We start from the raw sequence: 14,595 nt of genomic DNA on the forward strand, positions 1-14,595 counted from the left end.
GTTCTTTTGCATTTTCCGAAAACCAATGGTTTCGGCAGCAGCTGTACGTAAGGAGTTTGAAATGTCTTCCCATAGTTCCCTTATACCAAGTTGGTGAGGAGTGCTCTCAGAGAGCAGAAGTGCAAGTAGAAAATCGTTTGTCTGTCTGTTGTGATTGCAGCTTGTCGACGTCGAACCTTCCTTGTGTTTGTTGGCGTGCGTTTTTTACTGCGCAGAGGTGGCTGCGAATTTCGGCTGCAAAAAGATAGTGGTCCGAGTCGATGTTAGGACCTCGGAGCGCACGCACATCTATAATACTGGGGACGTGTCTTCCGTTTATTACAACATGATCGATCTGGTTGGTAGTTTTTCGATCCGGAGACAGCCAGGTAGCTTGATGTATCTTCTTATGCTGGAATCTAGTACTACAGATAGCCATATTTCGGGCCCCGGCGAAGTCGGTCAGCCTCAACCCATTTGGGGATGTTTCCTCGTGGAGGCTGAACTTACCGACCGTAGTGCCAAAGATACCTTATTTTTCCACCCTGGCGTTAATATCGTCAAGCACAATTTTGACATCGTGGCGGGGTCTGCGCTCCAAGCGCTCATAGAAGGCATCTTTGGTCACATCGTCCTTCTCTTCCTTGCCATGTGTAAAAGAATCGTTTCTGGCCACTCTCAGGGGAATGGCGATCAGAGAACTTTCCTCACTTGCTTGAACTTCTACACTTGACTTCATCCTCCGTTTATCAAATCATGAAAGACGAACTCATCATGAATGTTTATCCGAACATTGGCCAAATTATCGTAACTACGATTCCTTGAGTGCACGCGCAATTTTAGCTGCCAAAAATACCGATATTGGTGACTTAAACTGGAACATTCAAAGTCAATTTCCTAGAGACTTGCGCTAATCGAAAGATCGCCTTGACAATGAAGACGACGCCGTGAATTATTGCAATTAAAAAATTTCAGATTGCTTTATAAATCTACATATTGTCTAATACTTTACTTCTGCAAGATATTTCACTTAAAAGTACGAACCTGTGAAATATGTACATTAGGGTGATTAAAAAAATTTTTTTTTTGTTTGATACTCTACCTCTAAAAAGCCTCTCCAAGCATGAGTTCTTAATTGTAACGGGAAGGTCCTCCTACATACAGTTTTCTATTTTTTTATTATCAGATAGAAATTTTTTTTTCGTTTGGTACTCGGAAAATTGGTTCCTAGACACCTCTAAGAAAGGCTCTCCAAAAACCTATGAGTTTCATCACTCAATGATTTTTTCATTGAGTTATAAAATTCATAAGAAATAAATAATTTTCCCAAAAATAATCAAACATTAATATCTTTTAAACGGTTGGGTTTACGAAAAAGTCATAGGAAACCTTTTTTAGAGGATTCAATTTCCTACAAAATCTAAGGAACAAGATATTTTTTCAAGTAGTTGGAAGCGAGATATAAATTTTTCTATCTGAAAATAAGAAAAAAAAGAAAACTGTATGTAGGAGGACCTTCCCGTTACAATTAAGAACTCATGCTTGGATAGCCTTTCTTAGGGGTATCTAGGAACCTATTTTTCCGAGTACCAAACGAAAAAAAAAATTTTTTCTTGAATCACCCTAATGTACATAGGTTGAAATATTTTAAAACGTTGTTTTAGATTGCGGATTGAATTTGTTAATTATTTATTTACTCTTATGATTTTTTTTATTTATCTATGTAAAAAGAAAATTTATTATTATAGATGGCAAATCCTTATTATTTGAATACTGTTTTATAACAATTAGGAGTTCTGGTTATAAAAATCTTTAATTATGATAAAGAAAAAAGTTGGGCTTAGGTCTCTTTATGTTCAAATACAAGAGAGTATAACATTTGTAAATAACGGTAATCCAGAGCTAAAAATCTCACAACAGAGCTATTACAGAGTGAACAATGTATATTTATAAATTTACTCTTTCACTCTCTGCTCTTCTTTGCATTTGCACGTCGCGCTCTGGCGGGAGGGTTGCAAGCGACAAAGGACACCACTGTAAGACTACCACAAATACTACATATGTACACATTTACTACGGATAGTGTAAAATACGAGTATAAGACGAGCACCAAGTGCCGTCTGTGTCAATTTCAAAAGCACCGTTATTGTTGGCAGTATGCGGAGAGAATGTAAAAGGCAGGCACAGAGAGGTGTTGCATGGTTGAGAGGGTGTACGCTGTGGCTAAAATGGCATAACTGAGGAACATTTTTCCAACAAGAGGATGTGCGCTGCGCCGAGTTGGCTAGTTATTGTTGTAGTACTTTTTGGTGCTGGCGGTTATTGTACAGCCATGAATGGCATGAAAAGAAATTGGGGAAAAGTGCGTGCAAAGAAAACGCTGAATTATGGAAAAGCTTAGAAAATGTGCGAAAAATGCAAAATAAAAACAAAATAATTATGTGAAAACAGTGCAAAGTTGCAAGGATATATTTATGCAATGAAATTTATTGGAATTTAGTGAAAATTACGGCAAAGTAAGCGTGAAAGAAAGTGCGGGTGTGCCACCCAGGTTGGGTGTATGAGCGGTGAGCCGCCAAACTGGCGTTGCTTAAATAGAAATACACGAAAAAGGTGCAAGGCGAGTGTGCGCCAAGTGTGTGAAGTGGCTAAAGTGAGCTTAAAGACGTTGAAAAATTGTTTAATTGATGAAGAAAGCATATAAGTATTAACAATTTTCTAAAAAAAAAAGATTTTGCTTTTTCTACACTTTTTGGCTACATATAGCTGTCAAAACTCCAGCGAGTGACACTTTCTTGGCGCATAAAGTAGTGCTCCCATTCTCGCGCAACGCTTTTTAATCGAGATATTCGCTAACTGTACTTTGTAGTTGTGCTACTCTAATTTAGACAAGTTGGCAACCGTGTGCGAAAAATAACGAGTTATAGCAGTGAAAAAATCTAATCAATAAGGAGTAAAAAAATAAGCGACTACCGAGCTCAGCTAGAAATATTGCGGTGGTGTAACGAGTGCGCTCACACCAAAACCAAATATGCGAGCAGGCGCACTAATTGTCAATGCTTGCGCTCTCATACTATGCTTTGCGCTCTCGCACTATTTTGCGCTCGCCGTGGGCGCGTGTCCATAGTGACAGCGTTTTCTGCTATAACTTCAGTTGAGTAACGGTTATTGGTGCTGTTTGTGAGTTAGCCAGTGGCAGCCTAGTAAGTAGCACATTTTAACGGTATTTGCCAGTTTCACTACGGTACCGTGATTCGCATTCGTATTCGTTGCTTGATCGCTCCGGTGTGCTGTTCTCAACGACGCGCGTTGGGTAACGGTTGTGTGTGAAATAAAGCGACGCGTTTACAAATTTCCAAGAATTTGTGTGGAATTATTAAAAAATTAAATTTTACAAAATGGCTCAAAAAGTGAAGTGGAAGCAAAAATGTTACTAGAATATTTTCTATAACAAAGAAATCAATTACCTTTTAAAGTTACGGATTATAAGCGGGTTCCATGCTGCATGATTTAACAATTTGTGTGCATAAAATTCTAAGTTAACTGTAGTGAGTGCTTAAAGCTGGTTAAAAAGCTGAAAGTTTAGCGCTTGAAGTTGATAAAAAAATGTTTAAAGTGAAAATTTCTAAAGTGATTTATTGAAATCTTTATTTTTGTGTTCGAAAATTTGGATAAAAGTGTGTAAATAACTGCTAATAAATATAAAAAAATGTGACGCGCCTGAAAGTGTGCTAAATTCATAAAACCCTGTTTTGATATACTTTAGGCGCTTAAAAGGCAATTGAGGATTTTCTGCTGAAAATAAACTATACAACGCGACTGAAACTATGCAAATTATTTTTGGGCTAAAGCCATATTTTAAGGTAATTAAGACTAGGCGCCTGAAAGTCTACTACATAGCGGTTTAATTTGTGCAAGTAACTGCTGCTGATTAAAAATGTCGCAACGCGCCTGAAATATTTCTTGAAACTAACGCTTTTTTTTTAAGTACTTAGGGCTAGGCGCCTAAAATCTTGCTACATAGGCCTTTAAAAGTGTACATCCAACGCTAGTAAAGGACCCAAACGCAAAAGGTGTGTATAGAATACGTTAAAAAGCATTGAACAATATAAAAATTAACAAATATCAAGGCTAAGATATACCGCACAATAAATTTCGATTTTTTTGTTTAAGTTCTACAAAGTATAGCACATAGTTGAAAGCAACGAAAAATAAACAGCATTTCGTAAAAGCGCAAAGCAAACTTCTAACAAGAGTTTTTTAGTTTTCAATTTTCTAACAGCAGCAGAAAGGCCCATATCCATATATTCCTCAAAGGAAACGAGATGTATTCATATGTGTGTGTGTGTCAACGCATTCGCATGCACTTTTTTAGTATATTTAAAACGCACATAACCTGCCACTGAATGTTATTTCCCAGCATACAAATGTAAGCAACAACAAAAAAATAAAAAAATATGAAAAATGTCTACTATACCATACTATTCATATTAAGTGACTACAAATTCACATACATGCACACACACCAGCGCATGCATATTCATTTATAATTATTTCTGTATGTATGTGTGTGTGTGTGTGTAAGTGCAGTCGACTCTAGCATACAAAGTATTCGTAACACGATACTAGCAACGAGCAAGCGACAAGCGAATGTGTGGCGGCCGCGCAGAAACACCCACTACTCACCACCCACACACATACACATACGCAGACGTCGAAGTGGTGCAAAAACAAATATCTGAACAAACAGCGACAAGGACAATGAAAAAAAATGTAATGCTAAATCTCATTCATCATTGCTGTGAGTAAGTTTGCAGCGTAGCGGCGTTGGAGTTCATGTGACTGCCAGCGTGTCTGTGTGTGTGTGTGGGCAGGAGTGGGGGTTGAGTGTACGAGTGATGGAGTAAGCGTGAGTGAGTGAGTTTGGGATACACAAGCACACATATATAAAGTGGTGGTGTATGAAGTAGAGGCTTGATGGCTGAGCGTCTCCTTCTCTCATTTTGAAATCCTTCACATTAAATGTTAACTAAATGTCCGAGGACATCGTTGGTTGTTGTTGTAAATAACCTTACATTGCTTACTCAGAGCGATATTAGTTGGAGGAGCAGTTCGAGAGAGCGAGAAATGTAGAGAAAGAGCTAGAAAGAAAGAGAGTGAAACTTAAAGTAAAGCAATGCCTGCAAAAGCTTGGATAGTTATAAATTGACGATTGTAAAGGTTTACAGTAAAGGATTTAAAACAAATATTTGTTTTATGATTGAATATTACAAAATGCTTGTATATAGGAACGCTGATTTAGGAACTCTTGCTGGATATATAAATTATATTTACGCACATAAAGATAATTGAGATAGCGAGCTTTGGTCTAGTAGACAAAGATAAGACTGTCCAGAAGGAACCGAAGTTTCATAAACTCACTTTCAGACAATATCGCGATGTTATTATTAGCTATAAATCTCAGTTAGCCGAATTTATAAAAATCGAAAAATTGAAATGGATATCTATCAGGTCAACCTGGAGCGCTATTTTTTTATTCTCCAAACTATCTTTTCTTGTTTCTCCTTATTTAAAAAGTTACGAACAAAATTTTGCCTGACTGAAATTGTTCGCGAAAAGCTCTCAAAAAGGGTACCTAAATTAGTTCTAGAGTTCTTCTCTAGTTAATTATTTACCAAGTATTATTTTTGAATTTCAAATTTGGATCTTATGAATTAGTTCACTTCTAATAGACGTGGATTTATACCGGATTTCTCTGTTTAATCTTTATATATATAAATCTTTTTACCGTGTGTTTGCATTTGAACTGCTCCTAAATGGATGGACCGATTTTGATGAAATTTTGTGTGTATGTTCAAGGAGATCCGAGAATGGTTTATATTTACAATTTGGTCCACTGGAAAATGTTTTTTAAATTATTTTTTTCATTTTTAATCAATTGTTAATTCTGGAATGTTTGACCGATAGATGGCGCTACCATCGTGGATACTCAAACCTTAAATTGGCGTAAACGTGCATTAAGCAAAACGATGCCAAAGTAAAAGGCGACATCTGTGGATCAAGTTTTTATATTGTGGACAGAGTTCGTTCTTAAGTAATAAATTGGGTGATTCAATACATCTATGGGTAGCTATAACATTTTTTTCATACCTGCTAACTATTGGAGGGGGTATCTTGACAGGCAATTTAAAATTGCAAAAGGTCTGGCATAAAAAAATAGCGGCATAACTGAAGTGTTGATAAAAAATTTGAGATATACAGAAATCTTTTCGAAGCATTGCACAGAGCAATACAATATTTAAACGGCAACGATGAATACATATATGCGTACAATTTCAAACTGATCCTTCCTGAAAAATAATAAAATTGCTAAATATTGGGAATGGTAGAATAGAACTGCAATCAAATACACAATGCAATGAATTAAAACTGGCTCATTTATCATTCGATGAATAATATACCACGGGCATCCCAAAAGACTGATGCCATAACCTTGCCAGCCGATTTTTTTGTCTTTCCACGCTTGAGAACCGTTTCTTAATACATATGCAGTCCACTAGGCTGACAGTCGATTGATTTCACTGATGCACAGCCCAAATTCAATAGTATTTTTACCCCAAAAACCAATTCTTTCTTAACGCACGAAATGCTTTTTGATTCATTTTTGTTGCTTCATCAAAAATGCGATTATTCCTTAACTAATACTTATAATCTAACTAACAGAAATCATATAGATGGTATTAGTAGTACTACCTATGTATTAGCCACAGTAAAACGTATACGGGTCCTCTAGTCCTTTATATTTCGACAATTTTTTTTTGTCACATTTACTCGTATGTCGCTTGTTTCGTAATAATTTTTAAAACAATTGCAGATTTCCCTACCTTTCTACCAAACAACATTCAAGCAATATTTCAAAATATTCTATACTCTCTTCGACTCTTTAACTAGCTGCTATCTATAAAAAAAAAATTAGTATTTTAATATTGACCAAGCACAAGCTAATGTTTTTGAGTTCAAGGAAAAAATTTATTCTTAATCAAACATGTTGTTTCGACGCGGCGAGACCATTGGGAGAGTGGTGTTAGATGAGTGTCATACGGGCACTCTTTGTTTGCTGTACATACACCCTGTCCAGAAAGTGTCGGGAATTCTTCATTTCTCCCTCTCATCTCCCACTTATATGGAAGACTGGTTTCTTATGTCCTTAATTATGATGCCATAAATTAGCGCGATCTGTCAACCAATGTGTTTACAGTAGCTGTTTATGTCAGTCGACCTCAGTAGTGTTTGTCGAATTTTAAAATTTAAATCAACGCATTTGTGTTAAATTTTGCCCAAACACTCAACAAATATAATTGAGCAAGCACCGTATTCACCTGATATGGCCCCCTGTGACTTTAACCTTTCTCCATACTGAAATATTCACTTCGGGGAACACGCTTCGACTGAAATTAAGACATCAAAACAAATTCGACGCGAGAGCTGAAGGTCATCCCGGAAAATGCCAATAAAAAATGTTTTGACGATTCGAAGAAGCGTTGTCACATGTGCATCGCTTTAAATAGATGTTACTTTGAAGGAAATTTTCGTGTTATTTATAAATTCCCGATACTTTCTTGACTTGGTGTATATGTGATATGTTGAGGTCGATTCTGAATGAGTACGAGCAGATTCTCGCAGCAACACGAGTTCGTCGTTTGCAATTGGTATTAAATTCTCAAGACAGACGGTACTATGTTACCAGAATAGACCTGGATATTATCTGGTTAAGCGCTATTATTTAAGCGATTTACCCTTTTGGGATCGGCGAGTTTCTGGTTAAGTTATGTTCACATACGAGGGCTGCTATATATATTTCTGGCCTAATAATGAAAATAGGCATATTTATCAACGAAAATGGTTTTGTTTTTTCGTTGGATTTGGCTCGTCCTGGAAGACCCACACGGTCGATTGCTGTTTTGTTTCGGGCTCATACGCATAGATCCATGATTCGTCACCTGTGACGATCTTATAAACGTCTTTTGAAGCACCGCGATCGTATTTTTTCAGCATTTCTTTACACCAATCCACACGAGCCTTTTTTTGAGCAATTGTCAAATTGGTCGGGATGCAACGAGAACAAACCTTTTTTACGGCCGGGTGTTCATGCAATATCGAATGTATGCTGGTGGGAAAAATGCATAGCCATGCCTCTATCTGAAGGTATGTTACATGACGGTCTTGCATTATCAGTTCACGTACGGCATCGATGTTTTCTGTCACGGCTGTTTTGGACGACCTTCACGGAATTCGTCTTTGAGCGAGCGTCGGCCACGATTGAATTCGTTGTACCAGTTTTTCACAGTGCTATAGGATGGTGCTTCATAGCCATACAAAGATTTTAGTTCATCGATGCACTCTTGTCGTGATAATCCACGTCGAAAGTTGTGAAAAATGATCGCACGAAAATGTTCACGAGTTAATTCCATTTTTTGGCCGAGATGAATTTCTTAATTCCCTGTAAATAAAACAATTCACTATTAAATGACAAAACGTTCTGAGTGATGTTATGCTAAAAAATGTCAAACTTTCCAATGGAAATGTCAGATTGCACCTGGCAACACTTATTGTTGCCTAGTCGAGAAATATATATAGCAGCCTATGTATGTACATCTACGTCTTCACGTGCAATTATGGTCTGAATTCTATGCTTGCAGTGACTGTATTTTAACTCTACTAAAATCTGCTCATAAAACGAATGCAAATAATCAGTTCTAGATAATGATATAAATTGATATGTTTTGAAAGCTGTTTAAGAAATGATTTTCCGCAGCAAAAGCAGTAAGAATATATAATATTTTGAAAATTTCAGCAAGGAATTGGAATTGGTATTCATTATTTTTCAAACTAACACAAGACTAACACGTTTTTTATAACATTCTTACAACATAATACTGTTAGCTTATCTCTCTTAAGAACGTTACCAACACTGTGAATAACTTGAGGCAAAAAATCTGAACTGAAAACTTAAAATTTATATATTGAAAACTCATTCTCATGCCTCCTATAAAAAATACGCTTTCTCTCAGAGCGCTCTTACTTTATTAAAGTCAGCTCTGTTGTACTCTCCGCTCTCTGTGAATTACGGTGCTTGTCTTAGCTATATATTCTACCAAGTATTGTGTACTGCAACCATCATGCCATCTCCCTTGCCACTATATAGCCATACATTCGAGAGCAATACCCGTACGCACTTGTAGCTTACGTCGTCCTTGTCATAAATTCTCTCTAACTGATTTCTTAACATTTTTTATATGTTTTTTTTTTTTGTTTTGCGTTTTACCAACCTCGTTCGCTTAGCGGTTTCATTACATTCTATCGTTTCTTTTAATGAAGAGTTCGTGCGTGGCGAGTAAGTAAATTTTTCCAACATTAAAGGTATTACGTGCCAAGAGTGGGCTTCCGCGTCACTGTCAGCGTAAAAATCCCTCTAAATTTTTAGAGCGCACACACACTAACACAAACGCACATTGACATTTCGGTATGTTCGCACTGAAGTACGAGAGTTTAATTATAAGGCAGACAAATCCTGGTGCGACGTGTATTCCATCGTTGATTGTGATGGTGCTGAGTGATGAGTGGGCAGGTAGTTGCCAGTGTGACGAACGCTCGTGTATTATTGTAGTTATTATAACCCACAATACTCGTAGTGACGGCAATGATTATTATTCAATGCCATTTTGTGGCCCTCATATTGTTGAGTTTATTATTTGTGTCAGGCAATTATTGTGGCAATTGTCGGAAGTTGATGTGATTTCGCTTTGTGTAGACCTTTGCGCATGCTTTTGGTGAGCCTTCTTCTGGTTTTGATTTTGAGCGAGGTCTACAAAGCCGAGTTTTGTTGTAGTCAAGCAGTAGTTTATCTGGTCTTTCCATTGGTATGATTATCTATACGACCACAGTTTAAACGTTATAAAAATAGTCAGTCTCGGCAGTCATGACTACAGCAGATTCTGTAACACAGGGATCTCCCAAATTGAAATCGTCTGTCCTAGGACTTTCTTACTATATTACTGTTTCAAAACGGAGTCCAAAATAAGGTCTCCAAGCCTCTAACAGTAAGACTTGTGTGAAGGGTTCTAGAAGTATAACTTTAAGTACTATTGCGAGCTTCAAGATGCAAATATGTTAAAGTTTCTACGTTGACGTGAAATCATACTTAGTTTGCACTTCCTATTTTGATCCACAAGTGCCCCACATCTCCATCCAATTTTGATAAAGCCTTCAAGTGGATTACTTTAGAAACAATTCTTCAATCAATTACTTCTGTTTGCGGGTGAATCCTTTCGTTCGCCAATTATTACACAAACCTTGCTTCGTTTGTTTTTGCGGCGCCGCATCCTCGCTATGATTCAGTTATGCTCTTGATTACTGTTTGCTTTTACACTTTACTACCGTCATCTCCTCGTCGCTTCGCCAGCCATCGTACGCGCGTCCTAATTCAATTGCTACGCTCCAGACACACATGTCTGCTGCGTCATGGCACGTGACCTCATGTCCAAAGTGAATATCTTGGACCATATTGTGCGGTGGTTCTACCGGCCGACTGCCGGGCCGGCCGCATCGTCTTTGGTCGTCAGTTTGTTCATCTTTTCTTCAAGCTGCTCGAGTCAAAACTCCTTACCGTCATCGCCACATCATTTCTATTGCTTCGTTTATGATTTTAATTCTCTTTGCACACATTATCGCTTTGGCGGGTAAATACGCGTTATACATACATCTTTATTGCGGACACAGCTGAGGAATACCCACACCCTCCAGTAGTCATGCTACTCAAGTATTTGTTCATCATTGGTCGTCAAATGTTTGCTGTACGTGTGCTTGTGCATACTTCGGGGTTCTTTTTTCACTTGCAGACCGCTTTTTTCGCTCTTTTGTAGTATATTTTTTCCTTTTTTCCTTTTGTTTCTTAATTTTTTTTTTTCCGAAAATGAAATCCACTCATTTGGTAGTTCAAACAGTAATTTTTTCGTCTGTGCTCTCCGCTTATTTTCTTTTTTTCTTTGTTTAGTATCATTGCTCCATTTTGTGCTGCTGCTGCTTCTACTTTTTTTGTAAACTGTCTTCTGCAGTATCTGCCGCTTCTGTTTCTCTGCTTTGACGTTAGTTGTCTTTAGTTTAGTTTACTTAATCTTTTGGTTGTTTAAGAAAGTTGTCTGGGTGGTCTGAAAGTTGCGCCAATTTTACGCCCGTCCGCCACTTAACCACCACCTCAAGTCTTTCAACTGAGTTAGACTTTTATTTTGCTGTATTTTGCCACTCAGCTGATCCCCCCACTTTGGTGTTCTGTATTTTTTGCCTAACTGCAGCGACCTTATGTTTATCAGCTTGTCACCCGGTTGCTCGTCTTTGAAACCGTTTCCTTGTCGGCCATCTTTCCATATATGTGTGCTGGTATATGTCTGACTTGGCCTCTTTTGTGTAATTTCACTTGTCTTTTCGGCTGTCGCAATTCCAATCTGCCGCTATAGCTTTGCAGTCTCGCCTGACATGTCTAGGCTCGGCTTTGCGCCACCGCTGCGCTCCGTTATGGGAGTATTATATGGTAGTTGGTGCAGCGTTGTGGAATGATTTGATAGGTTCTTAGGTTCTTAGTAGTCATTGGCGTAGAAGTCTACTCGTGGCGCAGTTAATGTTTGCCGCTGCTGCTGTAGCTTGTCGCCGTCGGACGTTGACTGCACCACCAACATGAGTTGGCGTCTCTATCGATGTTGTTGAAATGTAAGTTTAATTTTCTTCATGTCCACATTACGACATTCTCGTATTGTATCGTTTTTTATTTGCTTTCCACTGAGTTTTGCTCACAGTTTTGCTGTAACGTTGTTGTATTTCGCGTGCTTCGTTCGTCGGCGGGTCACTAGCGCCGCTATGGCTTCAGGTCGTCGCTTGGTCTCGACGTGCTTTGGCATAACTGCTGCTTGATACTTACAGTAATATACAACAGTCACCGGCAGCACAGTCTAAGCTCGCGACCCCCGTACACTTACAACGCCAGAAAAATTAGGAAAAAATTAAGGTTGAAGTGACATGCAGTGTGGTCTCTGGTTTCGTTGACGTTGCCGGGATGGCCGGTGACCAACTGTATGTAGGCGGTTGTAGTTTATTTTCCGCTGGAACTTATCATTTTGAGTGACAGTTTAGAAAAGGAAGAAGAAGATGAAGATGAAAGAAAACAAGACATTCCGAAACGGTAGTAATTTAGTTCTGCTCTCCATGTCGGCACCCCTTGGCGTTTGTATAGGTTAGCTGAACAATAGTTAAAGTTCGAGAGAGAAGAGGATGAATAATGTTAGCTGTTCAATTTTTATTTTGAACGACACTTTCAGTAATAAGTGGAAGGAAGTTAATTCAATATAATGACCGATATGCTGAAGCAATGCGCCTTAATGGAATAAAGTAATTGAGCTTAAATTTGCGAAGGCTTAGGAGAGTCAAGTAGCGAGAAGAGGCATGCGAGTTAGAAAAAAGTATGTAATGTATATTTATGAAAATATCAGGCGAATAATTCATTCGTTAGTATAAAGTTAGAATAGTTTTAAACTAACCCCGTCTGCATATAAATGCCGATTTCCAAAAATTTGCAAAGTGGCGAATCGAACAATTAACTAATCAAATCGAAATGAAATAAAAAGAATTTATTCCACCATAATGTGTACAACATAGTCTTTTTAATGAAAGATTAAAGCGTTATCAAGCTTCATAAATCAGTTTGTAGGCATAGTCGCATATGTTGAAAGGGATTAAATATTTCTTCTTCTTAATTTTTATTGGGATAGACACCGCTATGTGTTATAGCCGAGTATACAACAGCGCGCCAGTCGTTCTTCCTTTCCGCTGTTTGCCGCCAATTGGAGATTCCAAGTGTAGACCTTCTCCACCTGGTCTTTCCATGAAAGTGGAGGTCTTCCTCTACCTCTGCTTCCCCCGGCGGATACTGTGTGAAATACTCACAGATCTGGAGTGTTTTCATCCATTCGGATGACATGACCTAGCCAGCGTAGCCGCTGTCTCTTTTCTCTCGAAAACTCGTAACGCCGACTCGACAGATGTTGTTATCGTCCATGTTACTATAATCCATGCCTCTTATAGAGTTTTGTTTTTATTCGTCGAAAGGGGAACTTCTCAATTTCCAACTTTGTCCGATGTAGCACCTATTGGCAAGCGATATTCTGCGTTGGATTTCGAGACTGACATTGTTCCAAGTTTTGATGCTGGTTCCAAGATAGACGAAATTATCTACAACTTCTAACAACTGTCAACAGTGATTTGGGAACCAAGTAGCGAATGCGACGAGTGTTTGTTTGATGACAAGGGATATTTCATCTTCTCACTTTAGCTCGCTTTCGAACGGATGTTCTTAGGCTACCCAGAGGATACTTGTTCTAAAACCGGGAGTCGTGAGCTGCTTGAGCAATATGTAACAGAATCGTTTGTGGCCACTCCCAAGTGAATGGCGATCAGAGAACTTTCCTCACTTGCGTGAACTTCTACATATGACTCCATCCTCCACTTTTAGTAATGTATTATATTATGGGCATAGTTAATTAGACAATAGGATGAGTTCACTATCACCTTGTAGTTGTCGTTATCGCGAAATTGAATACTTTTTTAATTGTGTCGACGGCAATAATCAATTTTATGTAGTGATGTCACTAGTACCTCAAATGTTAAACTATTCAAAGCTCTAACAAGTCTTATCTTATCTTACCAACAGTAGCAGAAAATATGTAGCTCTGGTATACCGTTGGTAATAGAAGAGGTCTATAGGTGTGTAGCACCAGTGCTTGAGAGAGGAATAGAGCCCCAGGTTGTGCCGAGCATCTGCATACCCGCATTGAAAGCATTGTTAGCTTTTCTCACTTTTTCTTCCACGTTGTGCTTCCACAGCAGTTTGTTGTTCAAGACAACTGCAAAGTACTTGATGCGGTTCTTGAGAGAGAATTGTGACCCATTTATCGAAGGGAACTTCCATATAGATGAATTTTGTGCTTTCTTGTGAACTCATGCAGATCCGTTTTCTTCGGGTTCAAACCCAGATCCGCTTACAATGCCCAATCCTGGACAGTATTGAGAGGAGTGATCATAATACTACTAATGGTCTGTAGATCTATTTCCATTTTTTGAACAAAAAATTTCAATTCGAACAAAATACTTCCATTTCATTGAAGTGAAATGGCATCAGCTGTTTGATTTGTTGATGCCGCCTTCAAAATTTGAAGAAGATGGCTCCAAGACACGATTTGCAGAAAATTTTGCATGGCACCGCCCACCTTTAGGTGAAAAACTATACTTCAGGAACTATATGACCAATTTTTACCATATCTAGTGTTTAAGGTTATCCAATAACAATTGTACATAATGGAGAGTGTTTCTTCTTGCCTGCGATTGTAAATAATAAGTGTTACAAAGTTCGTGGCAAACTTAATACAAGGTCCATTCCAAAGTAAACAGGACTTTTTGAAACTAGCGCCCTCTAATGGCTCTATTTATATGTCGACTGGTGTGGTGAATCTGCTAACTTTATCGATTGCCCAGTGAGAATTTCATAACATTTCATTGATTGGAAGTGAAGTT

The 14,595-nt window shown here is 38.2% G+C and overlaps 1 protein-coding gene across 1 annotated transcript in view; it reads left to right on the plus strand.

Annotated features, from left to right (window-relative positions):
* The first annotated feature begins 2,132 nt into the window (after window positions 1-2,132).
* Window positions 2,133-14,595, plus strand: part of LOC105224760 (uncharacterized) — a 215,513-nt gene continuing 203,050 nt past the window's right edge. The window contains exon 1 of the mRNA XM_049458844.1: window positions 2,133-4,052. The gene's annotated coding sequence lies outside the window, so the exon portion shown is untranslated. The remainder of the gene's footprint in view (window positions 4,053-14,595) is intronic.

This window comes from Bactrocera dorsalis, chromosome 5 (assembly GCF_023373825.1).
Source record: "Bactrocera dorsalis isolate Fly_Bdor chromosome 5, ASM2337382v1, whole genome shotgun sequence".
NCBI classification, from domain to species: Eukaryota; Metazoa; Arthropoda; class Insecta; order Diptera; family Tephritidae; genus Bactrocera; species Bactrocera dorsalis.